We start from the raw sequence: 13,612 nt of genomic DNA, 5'->3' as shown, positions 1-13,612 counted from the left end.
CTATGTTACATTTCGTAATTTCTCCATTGCCTTGTGTCTGCCTCTGCTGTGGGTCATCATCTTCCCCTTTAGACAGTTACTGATGACTGCAGTTTCAAAATCTTGCTTGTTGCTGGTTAGCTATTTGCCAAAACTGTGAATTTTCTTTCCTGGACAGTCAGGTAGATTCTATAGCCCATCCTCCATTGCACTGGAGAGTTTTCTAGCCAAAGGAACTTGAGTGAAAGTATGAAACACCACTTCTGAGCCTGGACCACAAAATGCCTTATGTTTTCTTATGTCTGTTTTGCTTCTGTTGGCTGAATGAAACTAAACAAGATGGTTCTGGAAGTCACATTTTGAAACTAGACAGCCACGAGAAGGAAGGAGCCCAGACCTTTGAATCTCTGCTCTAGTGAGAGCTAACCAGGCACCAGCCATTAAAGTTTTTGACTACAAATGACTAAAATAAAATTCTACTCTGTTCAAGCTATTAGACATCTCGGGGGTTGTTTGCTACTGAAGCTAGTATCATCTTAAGTAACACAGCTGCTTTACTTCAGTCATCTGTCAAGATATTCAACAAAATTGGAGCGGCTAATGAAATAAAATGGCCCCTAAAACTTTATATGTGTATATGTGTAAGAAATCAGAATGGGGAAGGAGGTTCTGTGGGGCTCTGGCTAGTGACTGCTATAACTATGAAGGATTGCTGACAGGCCTCCCATTACTGCAGACTGCTCCTCTTTAAGAGGCAGCTCTCAGGCAGCCTGTGCTCCTGCTGTTTGCAAAACTTACTTTGAATATACAATGCCAATTATAGGGACTGAACATGTCAAGATTTTGACAGGTGTCTACAGAGTTATGCAATTAATTTTATTTATGTACTTTCTGCTTTAAATGCCCCTGAAAAGAAGAAAATTTTCTAATGCACCTTAAAAAGGGACACAAATTTAACTCTTCATCCCAAATTACCACCTCCCCCGACCATGCACACACACACAAAACAAACAAAAAGAGAAAGAGAGAGAAAAAAAGAAAATGGAAAGAAAGAAAGGAAAAAGTAAAGTTGAGGGAAAATAAGCCAATTTACTAATGGAGTTTAGTATGGACATAAAATAGCTCAAGTCTCTTGAAAGTTCTCAAGCTAGTCATTAGCTGCAAAAGCTATAAAAAAGTTCAGAGATTGTGACCGGTGCCAGGCAAGGTCTGACACTTCTTTTGAATCCTAGAGTAGTGGAGCATTTATTGGTATCTAGATATACAGATTTAATTATGCTGCAATCACAATTTTACTGTCACTCTTCAAAACTGAGATAAAACACACTTTTCTCTTATTTTCAATGATCGTATGATATAGCTTGGAGCAACAGATAATGACAACACCACAAGTGCCGAGGAGGCATTTACATGGTAAGGATGCTGTGCAATTAAATTACCTAATACTTGTGATAAACCCAGCAGGATAAGTAAGCTCCCCAAATAAGAAAATAAATTTTCAAAACTAGACAAACTTGTAAATGCTCCTGTATTCTCAAGAGATAGCTAAAAATCATCATTTCGCTTTCTACACTGGGACAAAATTTTTACTCATTTATTCATTCATTTAGTATATAAATCACAAAACCTATTATAAGCATTAAAAAATTTAATTCAGATAAAATCAATAGTCTACATACTATCCATTAATTCTTCAATGAAAAAAAGGGTAGCAAAATCAACTAAAGAAGAACAGCATTGCAAAATACTTGGGTGATATTTATTTTCAACAGTTGACTGCTAATGTCTGCATTATCCAAAAGGCAAATATCCAACACCCCAAGAACAAGCTTGAAAATGCTTGAAGGCAAGGGGTGTGGGAAATGATGGAGACTGGGAATATGTTTCCTTTTATTCACTCTCAACAGCTTCCCAGAGGAACAATACTTGGGAGGAGGTCTTTAGTGTATTCATATTTTTCTTTGAAATATTTTTAAAACACGGATACATACATACACATATTACATACTCCCACATCTTATTAAAGTGGACATAAAACACACATTTGGCACATGTTTGTATACCTACAAGCATATAATTTCTGGGTTATTATATAATTGATACATACTTTAAATCAGATCAGATCAGATAAGTCGCTCAGTCGTGTCCGACTCTTTGCGACCCCATGAATTGCAGCACGCCAGGCCTCCCTGTCCATCACCAACTCCCGGAGTTCACTCAGACTCACGTCCATTGAGTCAGTGATGCCATCCAGCCATCTCATCCTCTGTCGTCCCCTTCTCCTCCTGCCCCCAGTCCTTCCCAGCATCGGAGTCTTTTCCAATGAGTCAACACTTTGCATGAGGTGGCCAAAGTACTGGAGTTTCAGCTTTAGCATCATTCCTTCCAAAGAAATCCCAGGGCTGATCTCCTTCAGAATGGACTGGTTGGATCTCCTTGCAGTCCAAGGGACTCTCAAGAGTCTTCTCCAACACCACAGTTCAAAAGCATCAATTCTTCGGCGCTCAGCCTTCTTCACAGTCCAACTCTCACATCCATACATGACCACAGGAAAAACCATAGCCTTGACTAGACGAACGTTTGTTGGCAAAGTAATGTCTCTACTTTTGAATATGCTATCTAGGTTGGTCATAACTTTCCTTCCAAGGAGTAAGTGTCTTTTAATTTCATGGCTGCAGTCACCATCTGTAGTGATTTTGGAGCCCAGAAAAACAAAGTCTAACACTGTTTCCACTGTTTCCCCATTTATTTCCCATGAAGTGGTGGGACCGAATGCCATGATCTTAGTTTTCTGAACGTTGAGCTTTAAGCCAACTTTTTCACTCTCCACTTTCACTTTCATCAAGAAGCTTTTGAGTTCTTCTTCACTTTCTGCCATAAGGGTGGTGTCACCTTCATATCTGAGGTGATTGATATTTCTCCCGGCAATCTTGATTCCAGCTTGTATTTCTTCCAGTCCAGCATTTCTCATGATGTACTCTGCATATAAGTTAAATAAACAGGGTGACAACAGACAGCCTTGACGAACTCCTTTTCCTATTGGGAACCAGTCTGTTGTTCCATGTCCAGTTCTAACTGTTGCTTCCTGACCTGCATACAAATTTCTCAAGAGGCAGATCAGGTGGTCTGGTATTCCCATCTCTTTCAGAATTGTCCACAGTTTATTGTGATCCACACAGTCAAAGGCTTTGGCATAGTCAATAAAGCAGAAATAGATGTTTTTCGGGAACTCTCTTGCTTTTTTGATGATCCAGCGGATGTTGGCAATTTGATCTCTGGTTCCTCTGCCTTTTCTAAAACCAGCTTGAACATCAGGAAGTTCACTGTTCACATATTGCTGAAGCCTGGCTTGGAGAATTTTGAGCATCCCTTTAGTAGCATGTGAGATGAGTGCAATTGTGCGGTAGTTTGAGCATTCTTTGGCATTGCCTTTCTTTGGGATTGGAATGAAAACTGCCCTTTTCCAGTCCTGTGGCCACTGCTGAGTTTTCCAAATTTGCTGGCATATTGAGTGCAGCACTTTCACAGCATCATCTTTCATTAAAACCTTGGATATATAGATACTTGAAGCTTCCATCTTATAGAAAGGAATCTGAAAGAAGGTCAAGTTCCATTTTATAAAAAGAAATCTTAAAGAAGGTCAAGGTAGTTGAAAAGAACATGGGTCATGTAGCAGAAAACAGAGAGATTAAAACAGTAACCTTGCCTTAAGCTTGTCATCTGAAAGAAATAATGTGCTCTCCCTTCGTTTCTTCTTTGAGCATCATTAGAAGTAAAGACATGAGTAATAAGCATACATTTGTGCTATAAGGTGAAAGAGGAACAACTGTGAAAGGGGAGGTGGAAAAACTAGAATTGGCAGAACATAAGTGGAATCTCAACTGGACCACTTTTAAGAAAGAGCATATATGGAAATTGAAGATTCAGAAGTTATTTCCCTGAAAAATATCTGAATTTGTGTATCATCTTCACTATTAAGTTATGGTATACTATAACTGAGAAGCAAGTAGAATCAGTGATGCGATTCAACAGCAAGAGGAACCAATTTATGAACAGCATTCAACTGTAGCAATTGGCTATGAACCAAAGAGTTCTGCAGTGAGAACTCCTGATTGCCTGGGCTCTGACATCATAACAACCTGGGTAGGAATCTTCGTCCAGTCTCCGCTATTAGCTAGCAGTGACATTATGGAAAAGTCATATAATCTGTCCAAGTCTGTTTCCTCACGTTTTTGCATTCAGTTGAAGTAGAATCTCCAGCAAACATTTGCTGATCTTAGCCCTTCTCTCCCTCAAATAACCCTGAACAGCTGCCTCCCCACTACTTAAATTTCATATTATTATACTTAAAAGTTAGAGTTTTTTAAACTTATTTATCTTCTCTGTTAGAGAATGAACAACTGGAAGGCTTATTGATACCTTCCTTCTGATTGCTTAAAACAAATCTGGCACAAGTAAATGCTAAGTCAGTGACTAATGTGTGTGGTCATTATACTTAATTCAGTGCTTTAGCAGGGATTAAATGAGATATTCTATGTAGACCATTGAGTTGAAACTGCCAGCAAGTAAGCTCAGAGGTACAAGAAGCCGTCAAGGGAGTAACAGAGAGAATGAAAAAAAAAGGAAAAAGCATTGCCTTGTAATAGACAATCAACCATGAGGATATTTTAAGGCACATACTAAGCATGCACTCTGTTAGTAAGAAGGTGCACAAACTGTATTATTAGAAGGCAAGATAAAAAACCACGGGATCTCAGTCTAGTGCATGTGTGTGAATACAATCATCAAACCAGTTTTTGGTAGGGAGCATTAATGGCACCCCACTCCAGTACTCTTGCCTGGAAAATCCCATGGATGGAGGAGCCTGGTAGGCTGTAGTCCATGGGGTCGCTAAGAGTCAGACACGACTGAGCGACTTCACTTTCACTTTTCACTTTCATGCATTGGAGAAGGAAATGGCAACCCACTCCAGTGTTCTTGCCTGGAGAATCCCAGGGACGGGGGAGCCTGGTGGGCTTCCGTCTATGGGGTCGCACAGAGTCGTACATGACTGAAGCAACTTAGCAGGAGCAGCAGCAGCATTCTGTGTACCGGAAAGTCTGTTAAAGACTCATTCAAGTCTAAATTATGAAGTTAGGAGAACACTGTGTCTATAAAACACCAAGGCTTTCTTTGGATATAATGAAAATAATTATAGATTTAAAATCTTCTCTAAAATAAAGATCCAAGCAGATGTACTAAATGTGAAAAAATTAAATTTGGTTTTGTCCTGAATGCAAAATGAGAATAGATCAGGTGAGGCAAGGAACAATGAAGAAAATCTTACAGACTATATATAGATTTGGACATTGTTATCTAGGTATCAGAAGCTTAAGAAGTCTACTTAATGTAAGCTATAGAAAGTTTTATTTGGATAGCCTAGTGTGCTTATGTGTGTTTTAAAATCACTTTGAGTGTCTTTAAGCGGGGCTAGGATTCTGAAGTTCAACTCAGGGTTCATCATTCCTATTGTCTCCTATGTGCCTCCTTCATACTGTACATGTATAAAAGATAAATGCAGTTGCAAAGAGACTCGAAGACAACAACAAATTTATGTATTTCCATGGAAGAGGATGGGCTGAAAAGAAAACAGATCTAGAGGAAAGTGGTCAGAAAAATAGTGTAAGGGATATGAGGAACAAGGTGAGATGCTACGAAGTCTAGATAAATAATATCTAGGCAACCACAACAGTGTTCTTATGTGGAGGACCTGTGCTTTTTTGCAGGCTAAGATTGACTTCCCAAAGGAGTCACAGTACGCCAGGCATGCATGGCTAACACGTTTATCAAAGAAATCGTTAATTCATTAGGGTATCTCTTCCACCATGTAGAACAGCTTAATGGCAAGAGCTAAACAAGCCTATCTATCTTTTATACAAGGTTTAGCAGAGAAGCTGTCCTGGACTGTTTTCTCTATAAATTAAGCCAGGAATCCAGGTTCCCATATTGTTCTACCATCAGACAATTGTCCTTGTTTGCACAATAAAAGATGGCTCACCAGGACATCTCATGCTATGCTCATTTTCCAAGCTACTAGAGGAAAAGGAGGAGAAGCATGCACACACACCCTTTAAGGGCATGACCTGGACACAGCCCACATTATGTAGCTCACATCCCATTGAAGAACATAAGCTACCTAGCCAAACCTATAAAAAGGAGACTGGCAGAACTGATGAAAATCAAGTATGCTGGTGAATAACAACAAGGATCTACAGAAAATGCTTGAGAAATTTTTATTCCAAAAAAATTTCTTTCTGAGTAGTTTTACAGAGCAGATGAAATAGATCTGCTCTACTGATGCTGAAAGTCCAAATCAGCAGGTGATGGTGATTAAGTGCTCAGGAACTTAAAACAAATACAGGCTGATTGTCCCCATATGTGCTTATGCTGCTGGCTGCCATAAAACAAAGTCTTTCATGACTGGAAAATTGAATTATCCTAGGATTAGGAATGGAGAAGGCAATGGCACCCCACTCCAGTACTCTTGCCTAGAAAATCCCATGGATGGAGGAGCCTGGTAGGCTGCAGTTCATGGGGTCGCTGAGGGTCGGACATGACTCAGCGACTTCACTTTCACTTTTCACTTTCATGCATTGGAGAAGGAAATGGCAACCCACTCCAGTGTTCTTGCCTAGAGAATCCCAGGGACGGGGGAGCCTGGTGGGCTGCCGTCTATGGGGTCGCACAGAGTCAGACACGACTGAAGCGACTTAGCAGCAGCAGCAGCAGGATTAGGAAGCAGATGTAGCAGTTGCATACCAATCTGGTGCCAAGATTGAGTTCTGACCCCCTATCATCTCTTAATTTCATGACTTGATGAGCCAGGAACTTCCATAAATCTATTTTTATTAATCTGTAGAATGGGGATGCTAACTACTGAGAAGATCCAAAATAAAAATTTGATAAACGAACACATCTGAAAGCAACTGGTTATCAGGTTTTCAGTAAATATTAGCCCACTCAGAAGTCTTGTCTTTAACTGCAACAGTATTTTCTAATCTATTTTTCTATCAACTTCTTACATGTTCTTGCAAACATTTTAAAACTTGAGAACTATTGGCCTAAAGATACAAATTTGGAAAAGCTCATGAAAAGGCATATTATCATACAAGCAATATGTACAAACCTAATTTAACTATTTGTTTTCCATGGTTTAATAATTTGTGAATAAAATGTTTATCTTCCTGCTAGGCATGCATGTCTGAGTTGATGCTTCCTCTTGTGCCCCTGGCCCCCTTTCATGAGTCAACTCAATCTTTTGAATGAATTTTGCTCTATTTTGGAAGATTCCAAGAAATTCTTGATGAATATTTGGGAGAGCCCCAAATTGCCCAACCTAGAAGCAGATCCAGCTAGAAAGCTGCCATTTAAAATCATTAGCAATGTTCTTAGCAGTAGATGATGTACACATATTCTTTGTGAACCTGAAAACATATTCAATATAATTTTTATGATTCTCATTTAATGATGAATAATACAGAGATTAAAAGAGGTTAAGTAACTTGGTCACTATCTTAAAGTTAGCAAGACATAAAGCAAATCTCTGGTTATTACCAAGAAAAAGCAAAAAGAAATGAGGGCCTAAGCAAAGAACACCATCCCTAAGAAACAACAACTTTTTAGCTCAATCCAAAACTGGATTCAATGTGGGAATTTGGGATTATTTACTGAAGAGTCTCTGTTCAAATGCAAAACTCTTGAATTGAGAAGTAATACAGCATAGGAGGTATATGCACCATTTTGCAGGTGTTTTCAGAATGTAAACTAATTGAAAATAGCTTAGTAATGAATGGCCTAGATTCCCTTCCCATGGTGCTTTGGAGGGAGTCTTTGTCTATTTATGTTGGAGAATCTAGACTAAGACCCTCACTGCCGTCATTAATCTTATAGGTCCTTACTCCACTATAAAAAAGGGAAAATACACACTGGACCTCAAGGATGACTGAAGACTTCTTCTCAAAATCTCACACTGAAAGCTGGTTTGTTTTAATTCTTTCATTTCACGCCATACAAAGCAAACATGTAATCTTTGACTGCAGGCGCAGTATCTGTTCCGACAGAAATGTTGCTGATCATTACCAACTCAGAAGCAAGACTCGGAAAGCATGAAGCCCACAAGAGAATGTTTTATAGATTGCCAAGGTGTCACTGGTGAATAGCCCAAGCAAATCTGACTCACAGGGGCACAGTGGGCATCCAGTCTGCAATTACTAGGGAAAATCTGTTTGGAAGTTTTCAGGTAAGAAAGCTAGATCACTAAATCGAAAGGTACTGCTGAATACCTAGAGCAAATGAGTCTGTGTTTTGCCATTTATAAATGAATGCACCTAAAGTTTCATAGAATTCTAAAGGTTTCAATCAGCCATCTGCAATTGCCTCAATCAATTCTACATAAATAAAATACATAAATTTCAACATTAAAGAATGTTGAATGAAGAGAATCTTTTGCACAATAAACATTTCTTTAATGATAATCTTTCTGGATAGAACTACAACAAAACGATGGCTTAATTGATACCTTTTACATCATAAGGTCTATTAGTCTACCAGGAAGAATTCCAGGTGCTTTCCACGTGTTATCTCTTATTTCAGTGGAATATTGCAACAACCTCCAAGTATAAGTAACAAAAAAGGGAAGAACATCAACTTTCTTGAGTTATATACCAATTACCCATAAAGGAAGAAATGGCATTGGTTCGATTAACCAATTGTCAGACATGACCAGGTATTTGTACAAAGGAAGCCTACAACAGATTTTCATTTTATAGCAAAGGTGAATAGGAAAATTACAGCACACATTTTCCAAGTCAGTTTTTCTATAACTTTCAATTTCCTTGAAACACCATCATCTGGGTAACTAGTAATGACTTACAGAAATCTTTCTCTTTTTAAGTGTAGTAGAAATATAAAAGATATTTCTTCAGTTTGGTTTTCATCTGAGGGAAGGCAATTACGACTCTTTTCTAAACAGCAGTGTAAAACTTGAGAGTGTTGCCTTCACTATATTAATCCTTTGACTCCTTACCTAGCACAAATGCAAGAGACAGCATGGCAGCAGAAAGAGCAGAACATAGAGACACAGCAGTCTTGTGTCATTTATTAGCTGTGTCATCTTGAACAAGGTTTTAATTTCTCTGAACTTCCATTTTCCACAACTGCACCATGAGGATATTACCACCTACCTCCTATGGCTATTGTGTTGACTTATTAAGTAATATATATTATGTATATATACACAGTAGGAAATTAGTAATAACACATTTGAGTTCCCCATTCCTCTTAAGGAAACAAAAATTTTGTTGTTCAGTCACTAAGTTGTGTCTGACTCTTTGAAGCTCCATTGACTGCAGCATGCCAGGGTTCCCTGTCCTTGACTATCTCCCAGAGTTTTCCCAAATCCCTATCTATTGAATCGATGATGCGATCTATCCATCTCATCCTCTGTCTCCCCTTTTCCTTTTGCCTTCAATCCTTCCCAGATCAGGGTCTTTTCCTGTGAGTTGGCTCTTCTTCAAACCAAAAATAATCATGACAAAATAATAAAAAAAGCTGTTTTCAAGACCCAAACTTATACACTGGGTTACATACCATCATAACTTATTTTACACACACACACATCCACACACACACATTTCTCATCACATTCTCCAGAAACCAATCCAATATATTAAGAATCATTTCATCTTACCACAACAGGAAACAATTTCAGCACGAATGCTCCAACTTCATTTGGGATACTTCACATTCAAGGGCTCTACATCTTGAAACATTCTCCAATGAATTCTCTAAATGAAATGAAACAAAAACACTTGGGAATATGGAAAAATAAAACTTAGCTCCTTCCAATAGTGTTCATCTCAAATTTCTCATGTCATTTTCCATCTGGCTGCTTTTGCTCCAATTCTGAAAAAGATCACATATATATTTCTAGACTGCAGATTCACAATCTCATCTGACGTATCTATCCCATATGACAATATTGCTTGCATTTTTGGATAATGAAATTCATTCTGTTTGTTTCTGTAAGCCAACAGATATTCTTAAGTAGATATTAGAAAATAAAAATTGGGATATAAAACAACTTTCACATCAAACTGAGTATTTTTACTCAATCTGTTTCAAAATGAATGATCTAAATATTAGTAACAACATATAAATGATAAGAGAAAGTATGACAGCAATCAAGTTATAGGAACTGTCAGAGGAAAAACATAATTTAAACATTATAGCTTTTCTCTTTTTAGGATGCTTGTGGATGTCCTTCTAAAGGATGAATGCATAAAATAAATTCATCATATGAAAATGAAACATATTTATTCATGCCCATAATCACTTTTATTATGAAAAGTATAAAACTTTATATATATGTATACTATTGTTGTTTATTCACTAATTCATGTTTGACACTTCCGAGTCCTCATGAACTGTACCCCAACAGGTTACTCTGTCCATGGGATTTCCCAGGCAGGAATACTGGAGTGGGTTGCTGTTTCCTTCTCCAGGGGAACTTCTCGACCCAGGGATTGAACTCGGGTCTCTTGCATCTAGAATATATATATTCTGGAATCTCTGGTGGCTCAGAGGAGCTACAGTCCATAGGATCGCAGAGTCAGATATGACTGAGGCGACTTCGCATGCATGCATGCAGTGGTAAGGAATTCACCTGCAATGAAGGAGATGCTGGTTCAGTCCCTGGTTTAGGGAAGATCCCCTGGAGAAGGAAATGGCAATGCAATACAATATTCTTTCTTGGGAAATCCCATGGACAGAGGAGCCTAGGGGGCTACAAGTCCATGGTGTTGCAAGACTTGGACACGAATCAGCAACTAAACCACCACCGCCATATATACTCTAGACTTGACGTTTTGCAAATTGAAACCTCATTCATAGATTTATGAGGTATTATGCTGTGTCAGAAGAATTTGATAATTTTAATGGTCCCTATTCTTATGTATCTTTCTCTTTCTCTCTTATTCTCTGTCTCTCTTTCTCTCTCTCTCTCACAGACACACACACACATACTTTAGAAGTCAAATTTACTGTAAAAAAGTTACAGTGTAATCACATAAAATACAATGAATTCACATTTATTCATCAGCCCAGGTCTATCCTTTTAATAGCTATGTTGGTTTCATTACAATAGAACCGTCTACAAAAAATTAAATAAAATCTTGGTTATGCAAATCACACTAATGAAAATACTGAAAACCTGATTGTGTGAAACATCTCAAGCTTAAGGAGGCATGTCATAGTGATCAATTTTAAATTAGCCACTTTAGAACAAATTGTGTTGCTTCATTCTCCTGGTGGCTTCCCGAATTTCTATTTCTGCAAAGAACAGTAATTACAGTTGTACTAGGTGGAACAAGTGAAGCTCTTCTCTCAAAATCTAGATATGAAAATGAATCTACTGGGCCCATCCAATAATATTGACATCTCAAGTCCTCTTGACAGGTTCACTTCACAGACTGTGAACGAAGCAGAAGGCTGTTCTAATTTCCCTCTCAATAGAGGCTAGATAAGCATGTTGTCAGTTTCTAAGCTATTGTCTCATAGCCCACAGACCAGCTTCTGTAATCCGCACTGAGATATCAGGGCTGGGTCTTTGCATATCACACTGCCAGCTGACTTCCTGAGGCACTGGAGAGAGCTTGATGGGGGCAAGAGAAAGGGCAAGAGGGACTTATTACATCCTGTTCATTTGCTCTCAGTATTACCTTAGCAATCATTCTCTACTTTCTGAACAGAAAGCAGTTTCTGTCCACAGATTTGTCAAGGTCATCTAGAATTGGCTCCCTCTGTCCTCTCAGAGGTGTCAGCAGTGAGCTATTGGCATCCCCTCTGAAAGGTCTTGAGTTTATGTGTCGTAAAGCCTATACACTGGGTTCCTCACACACCATCACTGGTTGCACAGCACTGCCTCCAAGAAATATGGACCTCAGAACCACAGGGTCCCTCTTGGAAGCTCCTAGTAACCTCAATTTTTCCTTTAATTCCCCAAACCCTAAAGGTAGAGCTTCTTTCTATAGATACTGTCTCTATATAGCTTTTTCTATTTCAGTTCCCCAGCAGGTATTTAACTTCTCCTTTATTTTACTTTTTTTGTGTTAAAACAATAGGGGTGGCTTCTATCTTCCCAGTGGAGAAGGCAATGGCACCCCACTCCAGTACTCTTGCCTGGAAAATCCCACGGACAGAGGAGCCCTGGTAGGCTGCAGTCCATGCTAAGGGTCAGACACGACTGAGCGGCTTCACTTTCACTTTTCACTTTTATGCATTGGAGAAGGAAATGGCAACCCACTCCATTGTTCTTGCCTGGAGAATCCCAGGGACGCGGGAGCCTGGTGGGCTGCCGTCTATGGGATCGCACAGAGTCGGACACGACTGAAGTGACTTAGCAGCAGTAGCAGCTATCTTCACAGACAGGCTGTGTAATAGAACATATATTTTAAGAGCTTCCCTGGTGGCTCAGATGGCAAAGAATCTGCCTGAAATACAGGAGACCCACGTTCAATACCTGGGTGGGGAAGATCCCCTGGAGAAGGGAATGGCTATCCACTCATCTTCCTGCCTGGAGAGTTCCTTGGACAGACAATCCTGGTGGGCTACAGTCCATGGGGTCGCAAAGAGTCAGACACAACTGAGTGACTTTCACTTTTAATTTTAGGTTGGAGGATGAAAGAATCTAACATCCCTTGAGATGTTTTCATTTATTTTATTATTTAATCTCCAAAAATCTCTACGGAACAGGTATGGTTAGCACAATATTTTGGTTAATAAAGGGTGGGAACGTTTATTGAGTTCTTACAGTGTGTTATTATCTTTCCATATTTTATTCTATTTAATATTCATAAACTTTCTGAAAAGGGAGCATATTAGATCCACTTTATGGATGGAGAACTGAACTTGAGGTTAAAATATATGACACGTTTTTGACAAGTAGGTAGCCCTAGAATTGTAATATATGTGGGTGTGAACCCGTGTGTATAGTATGGAAGGTTTTCCTTCCCTTCTGCCATGACCTGGAAGCCACAGATTGCTGATGGAAGTAGTCAGAGATGCCCCGCACCGAACGAGGACAGATCTTTGCATCTGCAGTAAGGAGGAGAGGGGCCTGGTGCTTAAAATACACTGTCAGTGCTTTTACTTTGCCACTTACACACTCAAGCGGGTATGGCCTGGAGAAACCTAGTGTATATAAAAAGAAAGAGACTTCAATATATAATTTTCCCCCTAACCATAACAATGCATGGCTTCCTGTGTCTGAGATGAGAAAGCATTAATTCTTCCTAAGCTGAGCCACCACTGATCTTCTCTACCATACTCTCATGTCCAGATTACTAAAAACACAGTAAAGACCCACTTGGCCTTTAAATACAAAATCAAAAAGAACTCTTTCCTAAGTCTTTACACTATTATTGTGAAATATTAGGAGAGATGCAGTGCTATATTCATGATAAGTGAATAATTCAAGCAGTGGTTAAAAGATGAAATGATTCTATGTCACTGTTAGTGTTCACAATGCAAGAGATGATCAAAGGGGCGTGGTGAATATTTTGAGGTCTCAAATCAGTCCATAACAAGAACATGGTAG

At 39.0% G+C, this 13,612-nt stretch overlaps 1 protein-coding gene across 1 annotated transcript in view; it reads right to left on the bottom strand.

Annotated features, from left to right (window-relative positions):
• Positions 1 to 13,612, bottom strand: part of LINGO2 (leucine rich repeat and Ig domain containing 2) — a 1,233,386-nt gene that overhangs the window by 1,142,598 nt on the left and 77,176 nt on the right. Inside the window, exon 2 of the mRNA XM_019965854.2 lies at positions 9,707 to 9,803. The gene's annotated coding sequence lies outside the window, so the exon portion shown is untranslated. The remainder of the gene's footprint in view (positions 1 to 9,706; positions 9,804 to 13,612) is intronic.

Source organism: Bos indicus, chromosome 8 (genome assembly GCF_029378745.1).
Source record: "Bos indicus isolate NIAB-ARS_2022 breed Sahiwal x Tharparkar chromosome 8, NIAB-ARS_B.indTharparkar_mat_pri_1.0, whole genome shotgun sequence".
NCBI lineage: Eukaryota > Metazoa > Chordata > Mammalia > Artiodactyla > Bovidae > Bos > Bos indicus.
The sequence above is the reverse complement of the archived record's forward strand: the minus strand, read 5'-3'. Positions and strand labels throughout refer to the sequence as shown.